This window comes from Ischnura elegans, chromosome 3 (assembly GCF_921293095.1).
Source record: "Ischnura elegans chromosome 3, ioIscEleg1.1, whole genome shotgun sequence".
Classification (NCBI taxonomy): domain Eukaryota; kingdom Metazoa; phylum Arthropoda; class Insecta; order Odonata; family Coenagrionidae; genus Ischnura; species Ischnura elegans.
In genome coordinates this window covers 125,288,998-125,303,512 of record NC_060248.1, presented here as the reverse complement: position 1 = coordinate 125,303,512, position 14,515 = coordinate 125,288,998, and the positions used below count along the sequence as shown (strand labels likewise).

The following is a 14,515-nucleotide window of genomic DNA, read 5'->3' as shown; positions in this document are numbered from 1 at the left end:
TTATCTTTATAAATGCTGTAGTTTGTGAGAAAATAATTATTTTAGCTCTACTTATGTCACTGAGTGTATTTAGAATTCTTTATCGTCAAGGTGTAGCATAAATTTAGCATAAAACCCACTATCGACCACTGATTGACTAATTCATACTAACATTTGGTGTGAGTGAATTGAGATACGAAAAAATCATGTTATCCACCCCCTCTGAATATCTAGGAAACTTTAGAAACACAAAATTTTCTATTTATTTTTAATCAAGCGAAAGTTAGATATCACCAAAACAAATCGTTAGGTCCATAGAAATAGCCTTCCATCCCTATCGCCTCCGTGGCACACTCGGCTAGCGCGTTCGGCTGTTAACCGAAAGGTTGGTGGTTCGAGCCCACCCGGGTGCGTTCTTTTATTTCACTTTGCTCTTCGTTCCTAATTTTATTTCAGTTCTGTTTGTAAAATAAAACGCAAGTTGTAATTGCTTAATGTTTTCATTAATTGGTAGCAATTATTGTTAACATGCGGATCGTACCCGCCTTGAACTGTAATTTCTGGTTCTAAATGACTAGAGTTTACGCTGTCTATACACAAAGGCTTGCCACACTTTGAGCCCAAACTATTAAGTAAGTATCTTTCACATTTCTCCAACCTCGGGATCCTCACGATACCTAAGCATATGCCCGATGAAATGGTTACAGGGTAATCAATGTGCCGTAAAACGCACTTCCGAACACTGACTAATTGCAATAACTACAACGGTCCCGTTATTGGGTTTCTTATGCATGCATGTGTATCATCCGGTTTTTAGCGGACATAAGACCATTTATTCCGTTTTTACTCAGGCAATAACGGTTTTTACGCGATATAAAACACGTGTAATACACGGCCTATATGCCAGTTTGCGGCCGTTTGTTATGTATGGGGAAGGCGTTTGGCAATCCTGCATAGATTGCAGTTTCACTTGAAAGTACACGAAAACTAATTCTTCCACTTACTTAATCACCATTATTCCTGTGAATTTCTGCGAATTGCGAAACATGCGAATGAAGATGAAAGTAAAATGTGTGAATTTCTGCTCCGCGGGCATTTTCGTACCATTCAAAGTCCACTTTTAAGTTTAAGATGATATACACCATGATGTTAGAAATACTCAAAACATTCAGAAATATGTTTTAAGGAGAACGTAAGTTAGTAGGCCACATTAGAAGTTCACTAATATATTTCTATATTTTATTATTTATTTTTTAGTCCAAGCGCTCGCTATCATCGACGGTGGAAAAAACTACATTCTGCATCAATGTAGTCGATCTCTCTTATTTTACTTTTATGATCTAATCTACCGTAGTATGTTGGTGTTCGTAAGGTATGGTTAACTCCATATACACTCCCATAACTCCTTTACAAGGATCCAAAAATTATTAAACTGATGGAAATATAATTATTTAGATAAAATTTGGGGGGTCATAACCCCTGCATCCCCCCTACATCCGTGGTTAGTCGAATCTAGAGCAGTGTCTTTTCCAACGAAGTTAGCCATATCTTACGGGCGCCAACATACTACGGAATATCAGATCATATAAATAAAATAAGAGAGATAGACTGTAGAACAGACAGATTCAGAATGTCTTTTTTCCACGATCAATAAGAGATTAAAATGGCAGCGTTAGAACTCATAAATAGATTAGATGACTTGATGTGTGGCCCACTAACCTATGTAAAACTTAATGCATGTTTCTTAATGTTATTATCAATTCTAACAGCATATGGTAGTATAATTTTTTAGTATGCGTGACGCTTTTTGGACTGTGTGGTGTGCATGTGGGAGTCCAATTGCATGCTGCATGCTGGTGATTGATCACCCCCTGCCAAACACCTTAAAGGTGGCTCGCAGGGTATTATGCAGATGTAGATCTGTTTTTGCAGGATTTGGCCGGCAGTGAGGGTGAGCCGTTACGCAGCCATGGAGCCAGGGGGGTTTGCACCCCTGTGCACATTGCAATTTCTCTTGAATTCAAATGAAAATTAATTTTTTTACCCACCTCATCACTATTATTCCCGTGACTTTCTGCTCCGCTGATCTACTCGTATCAAGTTTCCACGCCAAAATATCTTCTCGCTTCGAGCTCATTACCGTAACAGTCCCGTTGAACAACAGGATCAATTTCCAGGAAAAAGCGTAGTCCAGCGTCACTGCAAAATTACACCGAAGAATATAGAGTTAGAAAGGTTTTTTGAAGCGGTTTCACGTGATAGACATAGCACAAATCCGATTGCTTGAATGAATGTTTAAGTGTTATCATCTTTATCTACATAACTTGTACGGAATATGTCTATAAGATTATAAAACCAACAAATGGTACTCTTAAATGTCAATAAATGACCACATTCTTCACGTGGATTAAATATATTTCTGAGAGGCAGGGAGGTTATCCGAGAAATTGAATAAATTACTCGTAAAATATTATGGGAATGAAAAGTCAAAAACAATGTCGATAATCCATCCAGTGCAACCCGATAAGTTTATGGAATATTAATGAGGGATGGCCATTGACATGGCAGCGCATAGGGCGCCATTGCACACTCGCGTTGTTGCGTGGAACTATGTTTGAGGGAGTTTACGAAAATATAATTATAATGTCATCGCTAATTCAATCGCTACAGCAAACGGAAGGTTCATTTGCGTAGACGTAAATATGGGAAATATACCACTCACAGTTCAACAGCTTACTCCGTACTCCAATTCTATATTAGCAGTAAAGCGGATCCAATTGAGGCATCTTAAGATAATTTCCCAGGAAAACGGAAGGAAAAATTTTAAAAAGCAAGCAAGAGAACGACACTTACGGCCTTTTTACACGATACATTAACACGGACAAGTTAATGTCCAGATGTATGAATGCGTGAATGAACACGAAAATGCACCGTGTAACCACCCAACGTAAGCGAATGCACGTCCAGAAAATAGAGCGTGTTCTAATTTGCTTCATGTGTTAGTACATGTTCCGTTCATTACCACCAAAACCGTTCATGAATTCACACATTACCTCGTGCGTGTTAATGTACCGATTAAATAGACAGAAAGGCATACCCTTAGAATTGAAGATTTTTGATGCGTTTTCAATTCTAAAAGTGGAGGAAATTGAATCATAAAACGCAACAATTGACCTTATTGATGTAATTTGATTGAAATTTGCCAAACAACGACGAATCAAGCAATGCAACGCACATTATTCGATGGCAATAATAATACGCATTAATAATATTTTACTCACGTACCGAAACACTTCCAATCACGTTAATGTCGTCCCAGGAAGCCGCTGTCTGCGCCAGGTTTTCTTCTAACTCTGACATCACATGCGCACATTATTTCACTGTTTTTAAATTTCTCTAGCAAACTCTGTGTGCACCAAAAAACAGTCACGTCGCTGCACCCGTGTATACATTGGGTCGTTATACAGATGTCGTTGAAATTAGGGTCGATGGTCCACTGATGTACACTATGTCATGCTATCTGTGTGCAAACAGTTTGAAATGACAAAGAAGAGAACGAGTCATGGTGCGATGACGGTTAACAAGACCGTTTACCTAGGGTGGGGGAGGAAAGTCAGGATGTGGGGAGGATTTAATTGAAATAGAATGAAGAGACGCCTAGTTGAATAGAGCGTTTAAAGTCGTCGGAAAGTCAAAAGGGCCCACGCGCCGAGACTACCCAACTCTTTGAGCAACCCAAGGAAAGCAGATGTGACGACATGAAAACAAAAGACAATCGGTATTCGAAAGCGTTGATCAAAAAGTGGGGTTTTATTTTTAAAATTATTTTAAACGAATTTAAAAACAATATTGTAAGCGCGTGGTTTCTAATTGGGTTGGCACTCCAGAGGAATTATGGAATCAACTCATTTCGTGAAGGTATTTATTATCAATCACACACCGTGCGTCGCACACCTGGCCTGCGGCCTTTACACATGAGTACTTTTTGCCGACTGCCCTCTGCCTTTTCCACACGTGGCCTCCGGCTTCCCGGAAGGTGCTGATGGCAGCATCACTCCCACGCACTCACTCACTCATGAGTGACTAGGCATGGGGATCAGAATAGCATTACCATCCGGTTTCACGTCTCTGCGAACTCAAGATGTTCCGCTTACAATATTATATTTTAAAAGTAATTTTAATTGAATATTACTTATTACCTGTACACTGATAATCTTTTTTTATTTCTTTTAATTAAATAACACTAACACTAAAATTTTCGTGACGTCATAAACGTCCTTCACTCACGTGACGAATCGCTCACGAGGAGCTCCGATCCATCTCAGTTTCCTGCTAACCGTCGTGGAGTTAAGACGTAGGTAAGTAAGCCATATATAGATTTTTAATTTCCCCGTGTGATACATACGCCATTGCTATATCATTTCATTGTTTAAGATATCAGTGAATTTGCTGTTGTTAGTGCTGATAATAATTCGTGAGTTTCTCTGCTTTATTGAGATTTATCCCGCCTATGATTATTTTTTTACCTTTTGAAAAGAACCTCAAGGTTTGAAGGTAGCGTAATTGTGATATCTTCGCCGGTGATTGTGTGATTTTATTGCTCCAGCCAAAGATACGACGATAGTGTGGATATTTTGTTTTACATTTCCAACCCGTTACTTATTCATCACAGCTTTTTCGCTTTCACGGGTTCGATTGATGTTGTGAAACGGAATACACCTAAATTATTCATCAATTGCATTCGATGTCTAGTGATCTAGTTTCAGGAATGTTGTCAGCAAGTGTCACATATCAGATGTTGGTAAATTATCCGTGCAGCGATTCTTATTGCGACCTTATATTCAATAAGGCGGATTCTGATTAGTGAGACATGATTGCGATTCTATGTGAATTGATTTCGAAGTGTTTTTCCCAAAGCCAATCATACCTACTACTTCGATGATTTCTTATAGGTTTTGAGAACAGCTTTCATGTATGAAAATGTTCCCCATCGTTGGCTGAAAACGATTGTTATGGAGAATTTATCGTCTTCGTAACTCTTGCCGCAAGAATATTCCGAGTTTTATGGGGCTTGTCACCTGGGCGATGGAATTTTTGCAAGACTGCCCCATTTGACCGTCGATTGTAACACCCAGATGTTTTCGGTCACGAGGGGGTATGTGGAGATCCTACTGGACTCATCTCTTAATATGCCGTGCTAATATTTAAAATACAATTCTCTGCTATGTTTTATCGTGGTGGTGATCGTATAAATTCATCAAAGTTATGCGGATATTTCGTCTGAATGCAACCAATACAGTCTTCTTGTTTTTCTTCTATAATTTTCTCTTCCTAGGCGTCGAATTAAAAGACATAGGCAATCGATAAGGAATATGAATATTAAGTGGGTTCACTATCATTTTTCACTAATTTCATTTACTACCTATTTAAAATTTTCCGTCTTCGCTATAGCCGGACGTTGCTTCGATAACAGTTAATTATTCAGATTTATTGCATTTTGTACTCTTGGTTAGCACATGATGACACATTGTGTTAATATGTATCCGTTTCTTATTTCCAGTAAATCGATTGCGAGTGAATATAGTGCCGTCAGTTATACGAGTGAAAATTATGTGAATTATTTTACATCGGAGAGAGTTCCTGTGGGGAGAAATGGTAAGTAGATTTCATTTTTTTTAAATATTACTCAATATTTAATTATGTTATATGCCAAAAAGTGCCATTGATATGCTATATTTAACTTGAACTAGAAGCAATTGTTTTTTTAATGCACGGGAATATATGCTTTCGTCTACGAAAAGACGATTCCATGTTTCTTTGGCTTGTTTGGCATGAATGGAATTATTAGAAACAATTACAGAGAAAATACTGGATAAGATCGATAGAACTTTGTGCGTGTATGTTTTATATGCGTCTAATGATGGAGGCGACGGATTTTAAAAAAAATTCCCAGTGCATAGTTTACTTGTTTCAAAATTTATCGATTTACCACTTAGTAGCCTCTAAAACTTTACCGACACCTGAGTATTTGTCATGGATAGTAGCGGAATAGGGATAGGCTTGCCGAGTGACCTTCCGGATATATTTGCACTTTAAAATGGTCGATCGTATTTATTTCGCTTCTGTTATTATTTGGGAACAGTTGATAGTTTCCTTGGCAACATTAGCACGTTTATACTTCCATGCTACTTATTGATTCGCCTGTTGTTATTCGACAATATTTTAACGTAATGAAGTAATGTTCGTGGTCTTATCTTGAGGACATTTATTGAAAACCTAATCAATGATCTTCAATGGACTCCCTTCTTCGCAACGTAAATACCTTCTGATATGTTCTTGCGTTGGTCTCTCTACTGTATGGTTAAAAGCATGGCAAAGGCTTATAACTCAACCTTTCACTTCTTCCGAAAGCATTAAGTCGTAATGCCAGTTGAGAATTATTTGTCAATAGGAGATCCTTGCCATAGATATTAAAGGTTAACTCCCAAACAACCTATTCAGCTGTTTTCATTTACCGTATCACCAGCATTGGAGTAATAGTCTTCGTATTGAAACAGGCATCATAATGTCCTACAAGATAGATAGTTGAGAGTACGATCGGATGAAGATAACTTGACTGCTTACTTCTTTACGAAAGAGAGTCGTTGACCTTCAGAGTTACTCACTTGAATTTAAGTCTTTCGCAAAGCTTTGCCGGTTCCAAAGGCTGGTTGGTTTTGGTCATTCTTCTTTTGAAGGATGACCTTGTTGCTGCAGACATGGCTCCAAGCTTAACTGCATTTTTTCTTATCGCAAACACTTTTACGCATGGCATTTTCAATTCTTTTCCGTCTGTAGTACTCTGCATGAAGAGATGTGGCCTGAGTAAGTGACAGATGAATTTTGCTTTCTCTTTAACTGTTATTATTTCTGCTGTTATGATAAAAAGGCGTGTGGCAGGGAGTGTTAGGATACCAGCCTTTTCATATGAAATGTGAATGCTCAAACTAAATTAAGACAAGTATTTGTTTAAGTCCTTAACGGTTCGGGAGAAAAGCAAATTCACATGTCTATTCGTTCGGTAAAATATCTCTCTTAATTTATCGTTTTTATGGGACTTGGTGATATAGTGTGGCGCTAATATTATGTTCTCCGAGTCGCTCTTAAAGATATCCATTCTCAATTGTTCAAGCAATCTAAGCCTAGCGCGCAGCCTCCGAGTCTCCAGCAGCTCCCAGCCTAATTCGCTTAACATCTGCATAACGATGTCTGTGCGCCTGTTGATATTTTTGACGAATTGCGCTGCTATCCTTTGTATTTTATTCATTTCGTGGATTAATTCTTTCTACACCGGATCCTAACGCTCCCTAGATATTCAAGGTGCGGTCGGACGAGTGCTTAATAGCTCCTTTCTTTTACATTCTCATCCGAAAATCTTCCCACAATACGCTTGACGAATCCTAACTTCTTCAGGCCTCTGCAGCTAATATTCCTTGTATATGTTTTCCACGACCTTCCCCCATTGTTTTCCTGCGTAACAGGAAAGGAAATCCGAATGTTCAGCAAAATATGGATGAAAATACGATGAAATGATTATAACTTCTTTGCTTACACCCCTGTGATAGAGAGTCGTTGACCTTCAGAGCCATTGACTTGAATTTTATTCTTTCGCGAAGCTTTGCTGGTTCCAAAGACTGCTCAGTATTTTTTGTTATTTTAAAGGTTGACCTTGTTGCTGCAGCCATGACTGCATGCATAACTTTATTTTCAGATATTTCTACGTTTTACATTCTGTTATTAGAAGTGCATACTATTTATATCACCAACACTTTTGCGAATGAATTCACAGTCGTCATTGGTATTTTTCCACTAGTTATTTCTTCTGTAACATTCTGAATGAAGAGATGTTACCTGAGTAAATGAACAATGAATTTAGTTTTTTTTGGGATTTTTGCTGGCATACATTCCCATACTTAACTTAAATTAGTGCTCTTTGTTTATTTGTTTTGATATTGATTTTATGTTTTGTAGTCCATGGATACTTTTGCTCCGATGACCATTGTCATTAAAACGTTTCTGCCATTTTTAGTGTCGCCCAATTTTTAAGCGGCGATTGTGTACAATCAAATATTTTCTCATTTTGATCTTTTTTCCGTTGGTTATTTTCCACATTGGACATCCTGTGGTGATTTTTCAGTTAGTTTTAAGTTCTTGTGAGCCTCTTCTAAGATCACTTTATGCTACTTCATATTTGGCCATTTCCCACTTCCTTAGGGTCCATTATCTAAACCATGTGTCACAGCTCACTACAAAGAAAACTAATCAGGTTTTCTTCCCAGCGTCAAACACTTATGCCTCTATTGGCGAACTAACTACCCATAGCTTTACTTAGGGCCTTTTGGGGCCCCACCAAAGGATGACGAACCCTGAAATTTACTACGAGACATTTCTTTAATCGAAAGGTGATCTTGGCCGAAGATATCTTTCTTTAGATCTCAGAGGAACAGTTGATGATATTCTCCGTGAATATTCAAACAACACGGCCCTTCTACCGGGGAAATATTACTCGCGTTGCGGTTTAACAACGCGTAACAAATGCGACTGCGTCATCCGACTCTTCATTAATTTATTTCTTACCCTTTCGCCCACTTGAGATGCAGTTTACTCTCGTTGGAACATCTACATCTACATAATACCCTGCGAGCCACCTCTAGGGTGTTTGGCAGGGGGTGATCAATCACCAGCATGCAGCATGCATTTGGACTCCCACATGCACACCACACCGTCCAAAAAACGTCCCGTATAATAACAAACTATACTACTATATGCTGTTATAAATAGAATATAGAATAGGAATTCAGAAACATGCATTACGTTTTAAATAGGTTAGTAGGCTACACTACAAGTCATGCAATCTATTTACGAGTTCTATTGCTGCCGTTATAATCTCTTATTGATCGTGGAAAAAAGGCATTCTGAATCTGTCTGTTTTACAGTCTATTTCTCTTATTTTATTTATATGATCTGATATTCCGTAGTATGTTGGCGCCCGTAAGATATGGCTAACTTCGTCAGAAAAGACACTGCTCTTGAATTTATCTAAAAGGTTTAGTCTATTTTTCAATCTACGGTCCGACAGAGATTCCCATCCGAGTTTATCTAAGAGGTCAGTTACACTAACGAGACTATCGTAACGACCTTTCACATACCTGGCAGCTCTTCTTTGCACGCGTTCTAACTCTGTTATTAAGCCTTTTTCATGAGGGTCCCAAACACTGGCAGCGTATTCCAAATGTGGTCTAACGAGGGAAAAGTAGCTAATTTCTCTCACTTTGTCGTCGCACTTTCCTAATATTCTTTTAACAAAACCCATTTTACGATTAGCTTGACCGGTTATTTCTCGAATATGTTTATTCCACGATAGATCATTATTGAGTCTAACGCCAAGATATTTCACGGATTCAACTGCATTTAATTGGGTGCCTCGAATGATATAGTTACGCTGTAGGGAGTTCTTCTTCTTCCAGAAATTCATTACGACGCATTTTTCCAAATTTAATTCCAACTGCCAAGCATCGCACCGAGCTTGGATAGCAGCAAGGCCATTCGTTAGTTCATCGATATCTTTGCTGGAACGGATTTCTCTGTAAACTACAGCGTCGTCTGCAAATAATCGTAACTTACTGTGTACTACTTCGCCAATGTCGTTTATATAAAGAACGAATAGGAGTGGGCCTATGACACTACCCTGAGGAACGCCAGAAGTGACTCTAACCTCATTGGAGACTGCACCGTCTAATACTACTCTTTGGACGCGGTCGCTCAGAAATTCTCTAATCCAGGAAATGACATCTTCGTCTAGACCATAAGATTTCAGTTTTATTATTAACTTTCCGTGGGGTACTTTATCAAATGCCTTTTTGAAATCAAGAAAAATCGCGTCTACTGGAATGTTATCTTCCCCGGAGACTAAAATATCGTGGGCGAAAAGCGCTAACTGAGTTTCGCACGATCTGCTTTTCCTGAATCCATGTTGAGTTCCCATTAATAAGTTTTGCGCGTCTAGGTGTTTCATTACCGAGCTGACTACGATGTGTTCAAGGACTTTGCAAGGATAGACGTTAAAGATATCGGCCTGTAATTAGATGGCTGTTACTTGTCTCCACTTTTAAATATTGGCGTTACATTAGCGATTTTCCAGTCATTAGGTACTTCGTGTTGCTTGATGGATTTACTGAATATTAACTGCAAGTAAGGGGCAATTTCTGAGGCTAGTTCTTTATATACGCGAGAAGGGATTTCGTCTGGACCAGGTGATTTATTTGGACTAAGCGATTTCAATATATTTTCTATTCCGAGCGTACTAATGTCAATAGCTGGCATCTTATGTATACAGGGATTGTCATCGGTCTCGGGTGAGTTTTCGGAAGGCTCCGTGAACACGCTCTTGAAGTAGGAATTTAATAAATTGGCTTTATCGTAACTGCTTGTCAACACATCTCCATTGTCGTTTCTCAGCGAACATACGGTAGATCGTTTACCTTGAACTTCCCTAACATATGACCAAAATGCTTTTGGGTTATCCTGTAACTGCTCTACTAGTGTTTTTCTTTTAAAATTCGTGAACGCATTCCTGAACGCTTCCTTCGTGGCGGCTTTAGTCATCCTATATTTTTTAATTATTAGCTCGCGTTCATTAGCGGATAAATCCGTGCTGACTTTTTTCATTTTTGCATGACACGCTCTCTGTCGCCTCAATGATCTTGATCTTCTGTGAACTTAGTCATGATTTCGGAAAAAAGTCGAACAAAGTGGACATTGAAACTGCGAGAGAGCGCAATGGTTCTTTGTTGCTGTGGGTTACGCAACATGCTATGAAACAAAGATTCTTTGTATCAAATCTTAGTGACGGATGATAAGGTATTGCACACGCGCAGAATGCGGAAATTTTTCTGAACATCGAAATTTCGCAGAACCGAGTATGAGGCCCAGAGAATGTCACGTGACTGTACATTAATTTAATCCCGTACGTCGCAGGAAGACAACTCGTAAACGAGCCATCTACGATTTCTGCCTCAATTTATCGCCCACGCCTCACCGAATGAATTTACAGGATAATCGTCGGGATATCTGTGAACACTGTCGTTATCTGGAATGGAAACTGACAATCGTTCATGTGGCCTAGTGGGTAAAAATGTCATGCTAAGGATCAAAACTTAATGATGAATGATTGGGTTTTGCGCTCACAATGTGCGCATTTTAATATCACAGAATCTTAGCAGAAAGTCGTATGAGGTGTGGAGGATTTCCCATTACTATAGAATTCTTAAGTCAGCTTAGGGTATTTGATGGAATTATAAACTCCTGCCATCCATAACCATTCTGGCAGTTGACCGTAGAGGAAATTTTCGACCACATATTCCTCGTTATTTTTTCGGTTCCACTAACCGTTAGCGGTCGCGTGCGATGCATCACGGCCTCGTCTTCCTCATCCATTCGAAGGGCAAATTTCTCGATGCTCGGCAGATTTGAGTGAAAACATGGGATGAACTCTGAATCTTCAATTTGGATATTTTGGGCTTTCGCATGCGTATTTCATCCGAAACATTGAGAAAATGATCGAGCGAAAAGAAATAAAATCCATAACTGATAACTTCAGGCTTGACTTTGGAAACCTCTCCATATTGGCAATAAAGGAGTAAAACTTTGTCAGGTTCACTATTATATTAATATGGGCACGATCCGGGTTTCGTAACGTAGTTACATCTTCGGGCGACTGATCTTACGTGCATCTTGTATTTATGCATACGTATTGAATACGACAGTAAGGACATCTATCGGAAGGGGGTGGAGGGACTCTGAATCTTCAATCTGGATATTTTAGGCTTTCGCATGTGTATTTTATCCGAAACATTGAGGAAATGATCGAGCGAAAAGTAATAAAAATGTGAAATAAATTAAGTGAGGAATGGAGGGAATTGAGGGGCAGCCTTGGTTTGGGACGAGGGTTTTTCGCGTGTGGATTTGACCAGCGAAGGGAAGGGTGGGTGAGGAGACGAGGGCTGAGGAAGGATGCGGTGTTGGAGAAGAAAGAAAGAGAGGATTAGCGGGGGTACATTGAGTTATCCAAGAAGTCACAATAGTCTGTGGTAGTCCGGCTGTGGATGGTGCGGGCATGGGATAATGAATTCCCCGAAGGACATGGGTCACTGGGGGAATTTTAGTAGAAGCACTGCGTGGTATTCTTTCTCGGAAATGTTAGAGGCACACAGGTGGATATGCACTTTGAAATTTTAAGGTTGTCAATATATTACAATACACAGTGCACAAAGGTTAAGAAAAAAAGACTTTGCTGCTCCACAAAATAAAATATATTAGGGACGGTCGGATCGGATACCTCGGATCCAAATATCCGCGGATATTGCCCTTCATCGGATACATCGGATCCAAAGTCGCGGAAGACATCGGATCTGGATCCGAAATTTTAAACAATAGCTTCTGGGAATGCAACGCCCCATAAGGGTGGAAAGAGTTCCGATTTTCTCTTCGAATGCGCCGCGCAGTGGTCCCAAATCGAAAAAAGCTAGCCAACATTAATTACGTCGTTGTTATTGTGTATATATTTGACCATTGTTTTTGATCCGCTTATTCTGAATTTATAACTATTTTTTATATATTTGCAATACTTTTTATTGTTATTTAACATTTTGTTTAAACAATTATTTTTTTAACATTGGAATTTGATATTATCCACCCGCTAGTAAATACAAATTATGCACCTCATAAAACTGAATTAGTTATTTAAAAAATATACATGTATACATAAAAATGAACTGCATTGTTTAGTTTTGGACAATCTTTGAACAATTTATTTTGAATGAACCAGGAGAACATTATCTACTTTCTCATGTGTTTGATCGTATTTGATGCAAATAATAAATTAACATTGCTCGGAAATTTATACTATAGGTATATTTTTAACATTATTGTACTTCATTAATTGTTTAAAAAATTATAAAATCTAATTCTAATTAAGTAGACAATTTCATAGTTCCTTGATACGTGTCAATGGCTTTGGGAGCAATTTTAAACGGGGTTACTTATTTCCAAAGTTTCAATGGAGGCATTATTACAATCATTGAAATGTCATAAACAATATTTCATAACTCCGATAACTCAAGTTATAAGTCAAATTTATCCATACGCTTGCAATACGCTCTTTACGCGGTGGGGTACCAATTTAACATTAAAAAACTTTGATGGCATGCTCACAAAAAGAATTTTGTTAAAAAATTAATGACAAATGAATTTTTTAAAGACAAATGAATCAGGAAATGGCACTGTGAAAAGGGAAATGTGCTAATAAATGATTGATTGATTACTTCATTAATGAAAAATTATAATTAATAAACACTCAGTACTTAATAGAGAACAGTCAACCACTACAATGTATCACGACACAGAAAGTTATCAATAATTGAATTTTTCAATGGCATCCCACTGCCAAGGAACAGATCCATTCCCATTAAAATAATCTCTGAATAAATCCCTTATTCCTTGACTCTCATTGGATGAGCGATTACCAACGTTCCTGGCTATCCTGCCTAGGTTGGTAATTTCACCACCAGACAAGCCATCCTCGCAGCTTGCAGTATATCCACCACCACACTCTTCAATTAGGAAGTTGTGCAATGTGCATGCAGCTAAGGTAATGTTTTCAACCTTTTCCGGAGAAAGCTCTATTTTTTTAACAGTATCCGGAATCGATTGCTAAGAATGCCAAAAGCATTCTCAACGGTTCTCCTAGCTCGACTATGACGGTAATTGTACACTTTCTGCTCCACTGACAAATGCCTACTTTTATATGGCTTCATAATGTTCTTCGTTAAAGGAAAGGCATCATCAGCCACAATGACATACGGAACCGGTTGATTCATTCCCGGTAAATTCATCGATGGAGGGAAATTAAATGAATTTCGTGAAATGGCTTCGGAGAGCACACTGTCGCGATAGACGCCACCATCACTTATGCGTCCATTACACCCTACGTCCACAAACAGAAATTTATACTGTGCATCAACCAGTGCGAGAAGCACGATGCTGCTTCCACCCTTGTAATTGTAATAATATGATCCCATACTTCTTGGTGGCCTGAATTCTATGTGTTTCCCGTCCAATGCTCCCAAACAATTCGGAAAGTTCCAAAGACCACTAAACCCTTCCGCTATCTTTCTCCAAGCCTCAGCTGAAGATGGCACCTGCAAAGAAAGCCGTAAGTTAGCATAACACTAGTCAAAATTCATTGGATCCACTACATATACGCATCTGAAACATGATTACCTTAAAATATTTCTCTTTCAGACAACGATAAATAGCTGTGCAAACTTCGGGGATGATATTCGCAATTGTAGAAGTTGGGATTCTAAACGCGAATGTTAGGCTGCTGTAGTTCTCCCCAGTGGCCAGAAACCGCAGTGTTAGTACAAGCCTAAAATATTAAAGAAAATTATTGTAAAAAAGAAGTCACATGATTAATATTAATTTTGTTGTATTCGGT

General features: G+C 38.6%; 1 non-coding gene across 1 annotated transcript; it reads left to right on the top strand.

The window, feature by feature from the left end:
• Window positions 1-318: 318 nt before the first annotated feature.
• Window positions 319-392, top strand: Trnan-guu. Its single transcript has one exon. It is a non-coding gene; the product is annotated as a tRNA-Asn (tRNA).
• Window positions 393-14,515: the final 14,123 nt, after the last annotated feature.